At 34.7% G+C, this 9039-nt stretch overlaps 1 non-coding gene across 1 annotated transcript; it reads right to left on the bottom strand.

The window, feature by feature from the left end:
• Positions 1 to 876: 876 nt before the first annotated feature.
• On the bottom strand, positions 877 to 949 carry TRNAK-CUU (transfer RNA lysine (anticodon CUU)). Its single transcript has one exon. It is a non-coding gene; the product is annotated as a tRNA-Lys (tRNA).
• Between the last annotated feature and the right edge of the window lie 8090 nt (positions 950 to 9039).

Below are 9039 nucleotides of genomic sequence, written 5' to 3'. Positions count from 1 at the left end.
TCTTTTCCATAACTGCCGAGATGAATTATTAAAACACGTGCTTATCATGGCAACTCCCTATGCAATAGATTCCAGTGACTCCTTAGTAGCTACAGGAACAGATGAAAACTGTTTAGTATATAAAGATCTTCATAACTGAGAAAATCCTCAGTCTTCTGTTATGCTAGTTTCATACATGCTTTCTACAATCTAGCTATATTGATCCATTTATTTTTCTTCACTACACTTAAAAACATTTCATCATCAATGCCAATAGTTTTTAACTCACTATCCTCCAATCCCCCTCCTTGTCATTATTTCTTTGTATCTGTGCTTCTCTTTAAGATTTAGTTCAAGTACAATCTTCTACAAGAGACATTTTCTGCATCACCCCAGATGATAGTCTTATACCTTTTAGTTCCTTTGTATTAACTTATATATTTATACAAATAGATAGATGATGATAGATAGATAGATGCAATATAGATATAGATAAATGCCTCCTCTTTGGAATATAAAAACCATCAAGTAAAATAATGGATGGGCCAAAAGAAGGAAGAAATGAATAAGAGTTATCATTTCCTTATTTGAAACTATATTATAAAGCATCAATGATCAAAATAATTTGGCATTGGTTAAATATATTAATGGAACAGATGAAGCAAAAGAGTAACAGAGATAATGGAACTTAGTAATGCAGGATCCAATAAACCTAAAAATATAAATAATCTTCCTTATTTTTTTAGGTTTTTGCTAGGCAATGGGGTTGTCTTGCCCAAGCCCACACAGCTAGGTAATTATTAAATGTCTGAGGCTGGATTTGAACTCAGGTACTCCTGACTCCAGGGCCAGTGCTCCATCCACTGCACCACCTAGCTGCCCCAAAGGAATTTAGCGAGCCCAACGTGGGGCTCGAACACATGACCATGAGATTAAGAGTCTCATGCTCTACCAACTGAGCTAGCCGGGCAACCCTTCCTTATTTTGTAAGAATTGTTTTAAAACCACCAAAGTCATTAGGCAGAAATTAGACTTAGATGAGCATCTTATGCATTATTCAACAATAAATTCAAAATGTATACAAATCATAATGTCAAAGATCATCTTTAAAAAATAGAATAAGCAAATGATATAATCTTAACAACCACAGGCAGTCTATGAATTCTTAACCAGATTGGAATTGAAAATCTTTTGCATAAACAAAATTCATGAATATAGAAGAAAGATAGCTAAAAAAATGCTTCAGATCACATATCTCTCATAAGACTTTGATACTCAAGGAATAAATATATAAATCCAAATACATTATCCAATACAAGTGTTCAAAAAGTATTAACTGTTCTTAAATTCACTGCAAAAGATTGCAACCATATAAAATAATACTCCTAGTATCTAATAACAAAATAAATGCAAATTCAACATCTCTGAGGTTTTATCTCACATGGAGAAAATTGGAAGAGATGACAAACCATGGTAATAGTTTATGTATTTCATCTGTGATCTGGAGTGTTTTCAGAGGATCCATCCCATCAGCTTTACTATGATTCCTCCTTAGGTAGTACTAGACTTTGAAATTCTGAAGAAGATAGCTTTGTGCAGGAAAAATTCCTGGATTCCATGGGATTTTCATGATCTCCTCACCCATGCCTCCTACATGATCTGAATATTTTCTTGGAGGAACTGGATGAAGACCTAAGCACAATGATTTGCGAAACTCTAAATCAGTATATGAGAACTCAGGAACAGATGATATATACCAAGGTGTGAAACTACCTCACAGACTTAGCCCAAGTGATTAGGTTGTGTGGTTTCCCAGATCGTATGGGGCAGGGGGCTCCTATTGTAACTATTCTACTACCAAGTTGTTCAAATGCACAACTTGTACTTTCTCACTTTCTGTCCCCCCTAGAAGAGGTCTTGGAGGATGTGGCCAGAAAATAGTAACTTCAATCACTTTACCTTTAATCACCTCCAGGCCCTGAAGTATTGTTAAATAGAGACCACAAAGTAGAGCATGCATATTGAGCATCCCGACCCTATCACCACTCTCCCTAGAATAGTCTCACTATATTTCTGACCCTTAAATCCTCAATAATAAGAATTTTTAGTGTTAAAATTATTAAGGATTTTTAAAAGCAAGCTATATATGAGATTTGACTTTTCATACAATTTTTTTGTCTATTCTGCCCATGTACAATGTCCATGTTTTCTATCTTTGGTTAAAAAAAAAAAAACCTTAATTGAATCCCCCCCACCAAAGACAAGGATTTGTAAGTCTTAAGGTTCCTATTCTAGATGATGATACAGGTGGGAAAAAATGAGTCACTGGAAACAGGGTGGCAAATGGTTAAGATGTCCTTGGATTCATTGAGAATTGTTGGGTTAGATGAAAAGCTAGAGCTTGGTTTGGTTCTAAGACCTACAATGATATCATGACTAACTGGAACACAGTTGTTCACCAATCTTTTGGGTCCTAGGTCAGGAGATCCAAAAATGAGTAAATTAACTTCTCGCAGAATTGCAGCCTAAAAGATAAATCATAGATTTAGCTATAGGACTGATGTCAAAGTCCATCTATTCTATTTTGTATCCTAATAATTCCTCCCTCTAATATATAAATAATATGTCACATAGTCACTCTTACTTTTAGAGACATGAAATGAGGAACAATCCATTTTATTCTTTGAATAGATATCTCATTAAATATTAGGAAGACAGTTTTCCTTTTTTGCTTAATATTAGATACTATGATTCTATATATTTCTACTAATTCAATCTAAGAACAATTTGCTTTTATTTGTGTTCTGCTTTGCCTTGATATGTCCTATTACTGACCCACATTGACCTTGAAATACAACAAGATGCTTAGGTCTTTTTCAAACATAAATTTCTATTAAAACAAATATTCCCCATTTTGTGCTTATGGGTTTGGAATGTAAACACATTTTTCTAATTCTGTGCAGAAAGAGCTCTAAAAAATTTAAGTTTGAATATCTATGATTGTTTCAAGTCATAAGATCCTGCTTCAACAGGCAGCCAACACTAATGCATTTGGTTTGGAAGGCTCAACTACTTTGTTTCAATTCTGCGATTCAGCACTCCAGAAAATTAGACATGAATTCAATATATAAAAATAACTCTGCAAGGAAAATGATTCAGCTCCTGCACCCCTGGACAGAGTCCAGCCCACTGTCCTGATCAAAATGCTTCTCTTATGGCTGCCATACTCATCTACAATGCTCCCAAATTGAAATTTTCAATCACAGACCAAAACTAGCCATGAAATTAAGAAATGTAAAGGGATCAAAGGGAAAGTGACTAAGAGTCCACAGGAGTCTGATGGAGGACCATTTGAGTTAAATGGACGTCTGAATAATCCTCTGGAAAAAAGTCATCTCATTATTTGGCATTTGTGAGATGATTTTGTGTGTGTGTGTGTGTGTGTTTTTGTGTGTCTGTCTGTGTGTGTGTGTGTCTGTGTGTGTGTGTTGTGTGTTTTTCAGGAAGGAAGGAAAGCTCTGAGGAAGAATAATATAAACAGGGGAAGGATACCACCTGATTTCCATATCTATACTGTAATCCCTTTCCTCCAATAGAAAGAATATTCTGTTTGTAGTAAGAAGCCATGAATTCAACCACCATCTCCTCTCATTATTACCTGAGCATTCTTAAGAATAATATTTAGATTCTATAGACCTCAGTTTCTTCAAATATGAAATAAGTAGGGGCAGTTAGGTTGCACAGTGGATAGAGCACTGGCCCTGGAAGCAGGAGGACCTTGGTTCAAATCTTCCCTCAGATATTTAATAATTACCTAGCTTTGTGACCTTGGGCAAGTCACTTAACCCCATTGACTTGCAAAAATCAAAAAAATATAAAATAAGTACATCATGACTAGATGATTTCAAAGGACACTTGCTACATTAAATCCTCTCGTATTATTAATAGTAGTGATAATAATAATAATTAATAATAAATAGCTAACATTTATAAAGTGTTTAATATGCACCAATCATTCTGCTATGCAATACTAGGAGATAGTGTTGTTATTACTACCATTTCATAGAAGACGAAACTGAGTCAAACTGAGCCTAAGTGACTTACCTAGATTTCCATGACTAGTAAAAATCTGAGTTAGGATTTGAATTCAAATTGTCTTTACTAGACCTAACATTCCATCCACTGACTCACCTAGCTGTTTACAATGAATAAATATTTATAAAAAATTACCCCCCCACATATATATATATATGTAGATATCTATACATGTATATGTTTGTTTATACATTTGTCCACACTAAGAATACTAACTATATTTGCGAGTTGTGTGGGTGTGTATTTTCTCCCTTAGCAAAGACTTTGATATTTAATTTTTGCTGATAGAGGTATCCACTCAAAGGATTATCCTTAAAATGTAAGGTATTAACCACTTTCAGGGAATCCAAACTATGAGAATATGAGTAGCCTAGGCATGTAAAATAAGATTTGTTGGATATGACTGTCTCTAAGGTCTCATCTAGTTCTGTCTGTGATCCTATCCTTTCCAATTCTATGATTAAATGACAGAAGAGGTTCCTTCCATGCCATGAGTTTCTCAGATTCTTTATCATCTACTTCAAATCCCTGTTGTGAAGAAAGCCCTATATAATCCTCAAAGTACTCTAGAAATATGGCTTTTTTACAAGGTCTCAAGCAGGGAGAACTTTTAAAATTCTGGCAAAACTGAATGTGGATATATAACCTCTTCCCCATAGATCCTAGTTCAGTCTCAATTCAAGGAAAATGATAACTGCCATTTATATATGACTTTGAGAGCCAACCTTTCTTAGTTTATAGAGAACTGGTGTCTGATTCTATAAGACTTGGCTTAAAGCCCTACTTCTAACATTCACTTGACTCTGTACTTCTTAGCAAATCATTTTTCTGAGATTATCAGTTGCAGGTAAGTTACCCTCCTGATACAAAAATTTACTTGAGAAAGTTGTCTACATTGAATCAATTACAATACTGAATAAAAAGTGGAAATTTATCATTTGCAAAACATGTGAACTAATTTGATCCTCACAATGCTCAACATAGGACAATACGTTACATTTTTTATAGATGAAAATCCTGAAACTTTGAATAGTGAATATAAGACAGATCCTGTTTTTTCTCAATTTATTTAAAAAATAAATTTCCCTACCTTTCACCCATAACTCCAAGTTCTGAATTCTGAGATAAAGTTAATGAATGACAGGTTTGGACAAACTTAAGTGTCCTCCCTCCTTGCTAATTAACATATTATCCACATTAATGTGTTACTAGCTATGATGCAGAAATATCTGTTAGGATCAGTTAATTCACTCAAAAATCCTGTCCTTAATTCAGAGGGATCAACAAAATTCTTAATTTCCTTCCCTTATGAAATCAGACCTTAGTAAATTGATGAAGTATCCTGAGGATTCATTTTACTTGGTCAGTTCTTCAAGGAAATTGAAAAGTGGAAATGATGAAGGGGATAAGTGATGGCAAAGTTAATTAGGATAAGACGGTCTTTATAGATAGCTGGCATCCTTCTATTCTAGGCACTATATTCAAATAGATCTTGAAAAATTCATATCACATTTAAGTCAGAAATGCAGGACTAATTCAATACTGTGAAAACTATAAAAATACTTGATGATATCAATAACATAAAACAGCAAAAATGATATGATTATATCAATAGATTCAAGAAAGCTTTTGACCAAAAAACACCCATTCCTATTAAAAATATCAGAAAGTATAGGAATAAATGAAATCCTTCCTAAAACAATAAGTAGTATCTACCTAAAACTAAAAAAACAAGCATAATCTGTACAGGATATAAGCTAGCGTTCTTTCTAATATGGTAAGAGGTAAAAGCAAAGTTGTTCATTATTACTACTATCACTCAATAGAAATGCTAGATATAGTAATAATACAAGAAAAAGAAATTAAAGAAATAAAATAGGCAATGAGGAAATTAAAAAATATAACTCTTTGTAGAAGATATATAGAAGAGGGGCCAACATGGCAAAGTAAAGGAAGAAACTTTCCTGAGTTCTTCCTCAAACCCCTACAAAGAACTTTAAATAATAACCCTAAAATTCTAGTGTCAGAACCCACCCAAAAAAATAACAGAGTGATAAAATTTTCCAGTCCAAGACAACTGAAAGATCAACAGAAAAGCTCTGTAGCACAGGGCAAGGAAGGACTGTAGTACAATATTAAACAGCTCAAGCCATCCAGGAACAGGCATCAGAGAAACTGGGTCAGTGGCAGCAGTGGCAAGTTCCAGATCTCTTGACCTGGAGATTGCCAATGACAACTTCGAAGGCCAGTAGGAAAAGTTGCATCAGTGTGAGTGTGGATATTGCAGTGCAGATCTCAGCAGTGCAGACTCAGATTCCAGCAGACCAGGACCACCAATCTTTAGGAGCCACTGAATCAGAAGCAACAACAGCTACTTCTGGAGATCTCAGCCCACAGACTGTAAAGGGGGTCAGGGTGAGATTAAAGGGGTCCCTCTGTCCTGCAGCAAGACTGTTAATTTGTCCAGAATCAGATCAGGGTACAGTTCTAGGGAAAGGAGGAGGAGTGGCACAACAGAATTTGCAGCCACAGGGGCGTCTGGGGTGGGGACAGCTCTCCTCATAGTTTTAGGGTACAAAGAAGTGCTTGTGGTCACCCACAGATGACAGCACAGTCCAGAAGAATAGTGGAAACATCTCTTTTGATCATAACAGCTTGGAAGAATTGAAAATGTGCCAGTCGCTAGAAGTATCTCTGAGAACAACTGTTGGAAGGGGGGAGCAGAGCCTTATCTTAACAAAGAGTTAAAATTAAGTCATAGATTGGGAAAATGAGCAAACAACAGAACAGAAAAAAAATCTGATCATAGAAATTTACTATAATGATAAAGAAGATCACAGGGTGGCTAGGTGGTGCAGTGCATAGAGCACTGGCCCTGGAGTCAGGAGGACCTGAGTTCAAATCTGGTCTCAGATACTTAATAATTACCTAGCTGTGTGGCCTTGGGCAAGCCACTTAACCCATTGCATTGCAAAAAAACTAAAAAAATACACATACTCAGAAGAAGATAACAAATTTGAACTACCATATCCAATACCTCCAATATGAATTGGACTCAGACCAGGGAAGAGCTCAAAGGATTATAAAACAAGTAAGGGAGATAGAGGAAAAATTGGGAAAAGAAATGAGAGTAATATGGAAAAATCATGAAAACAAAGTCTGTAGTTTGATATAGTACACACACACACAGACACACACACATACAAATATACACACATATATACAAGTACCCACAGACAAAATAATAAGAAAATAATATCTTATAAGCCAGACTGGGTCAAATAGATAAAAGAGGTCCAAAAAGCCACTGACAATAACAATGCCTTAAAAATAGAATTGGTCAAATTGAAAAGGAGATACAAAAACTCACTGAAGAAAATAATTCTTTAAAATATAGAATTGAACAAAAGACAACTGATGACTTTATAAGAAATCAAGCAGCAATAACACAAAACTTAAGAATGCAAACCTAGGAAACAATGTAAACTATCTCAATGGAAAAACAACAGATATGGAAAATAAATCCATTAGAGATGATTTAAAAATTATTTTACTACATGAAAGCCAGGATCAAAAAAGAACCTAGACAGCATCTTTCAAGAAATGAACAAGTAAAATTGGCCTGATAGTCCAGAAGAAAAGGATAAAATAGAGACTGAAAGAAGCCATCAATAAGGTCCTTAAAGAGAACCCAAAATGAAAACTCCTAGGAATATTAAAGCTAAATTTCAGAGTTTCCACATCAAGGAGAAAATATCGCAAGCAGCCAGAATGTAACAATTCAATTATTGAACAGTCAGACTAACACAAGATTTAACAGTTGTTCCATTAAAGGATTATAAGACTTGGAATATGATATTCTGGAAGACAAAAGAACTTGGATTATAACTAAGGATCAACTATCCAATAAAATTGAGCATACTCTTTCAGGGGAAAAAAATGGACATTCAATGAGATAGGAAACTTTCAACTTATCTGATGACAAGATCAGAGCTGAACAGAAAATTTGACATTAAAATACAAGACTCAAATGAAGAATAAAAAGCCTGCTTTGGATAGTGATTTTTCCCCCAGGAAAATCAGAGCCTAAACTGTGCAACTGACCAAGGGCACAGCCAAAAGAAACTACAGAAACAACTAAATGAGATTTCGTTTTTTAGCATTAGAGAGGAAATAGCAGTTGGCCATCAATGTTTTGTCTTCTACTGCAGGAAGGTAAACAAGTATGAAAACACCAATGCTCAAAGTCTCATACACAGTGTCAAAAACAGAATTTGAAGAAAGGACATTTGACTCCAAATTCACTGGCTTTCCATTGTATCATATTGAAAACAGATCCCTTTTCTTTTGCCGATTTCTTTTCAAATGTTTGATGTCTGAAAGATATTCTTTGTTGTAGAAAGGGCTCTATAAATTGTAAAGAGTCATAGAAAATTTGCCCTTTGGAATCTGATGAACACTTTATAAAAATTATCACTTATGCATCTCTTTCCCATAATCCTAATTCCTCATACTGAAAGTAACTATTCTATAAACATATTTATCAAAACAAATACAATGCTAACTTGACTGTTTGCCACTGATGGGGGGGGGAGAAAGGGTGGAAGTAAATTTTGTAACTTAAAAATATGCATGTGCATATGGATGAAAAAGTAATGATTTAAAAAATATTTTCCATTAAATACTGTTTTACACTTGACAAAACACTTCCTTTTTAACATCCTTGTGAAATGGATGGGGTGCATGTTACATTTCTATCATAAATGGGAAACTGGGTTTCTTCATCAAAATCAGTCTGTCTTTATTAATTCATGTATATATTGTCTATGTGATAGAATGTAAGTTCCTTGAGGGCAAGGGAGATTTCTATTTTTGTCTTTATATCATATTTTAGAGCACAATAGTTGGCACAGAACTGGTGTTTACAAATGCTTTTTGATTGATAATAGTGATTAGAAGGGGGGA

Source organism: Macrotis lagotis, chromosome X (assembly GCF_037893015.1).
Source record: "Macrotis lagotis isolate mMagLag1 chromosome X, bilby.v1.9.chrom.fasta, whole genome shotgun sequence".
NCBI lineage: Eukaryota > Metazoa > Chordata > Mammalia > Peramelemorphia > Peramelidae > Macrotis > Macrotis lagotis.
Note: the sequence above shows the minus strand (reverse complement) of the source record. Positions and strands in the feature narration are given on the sequence as shown.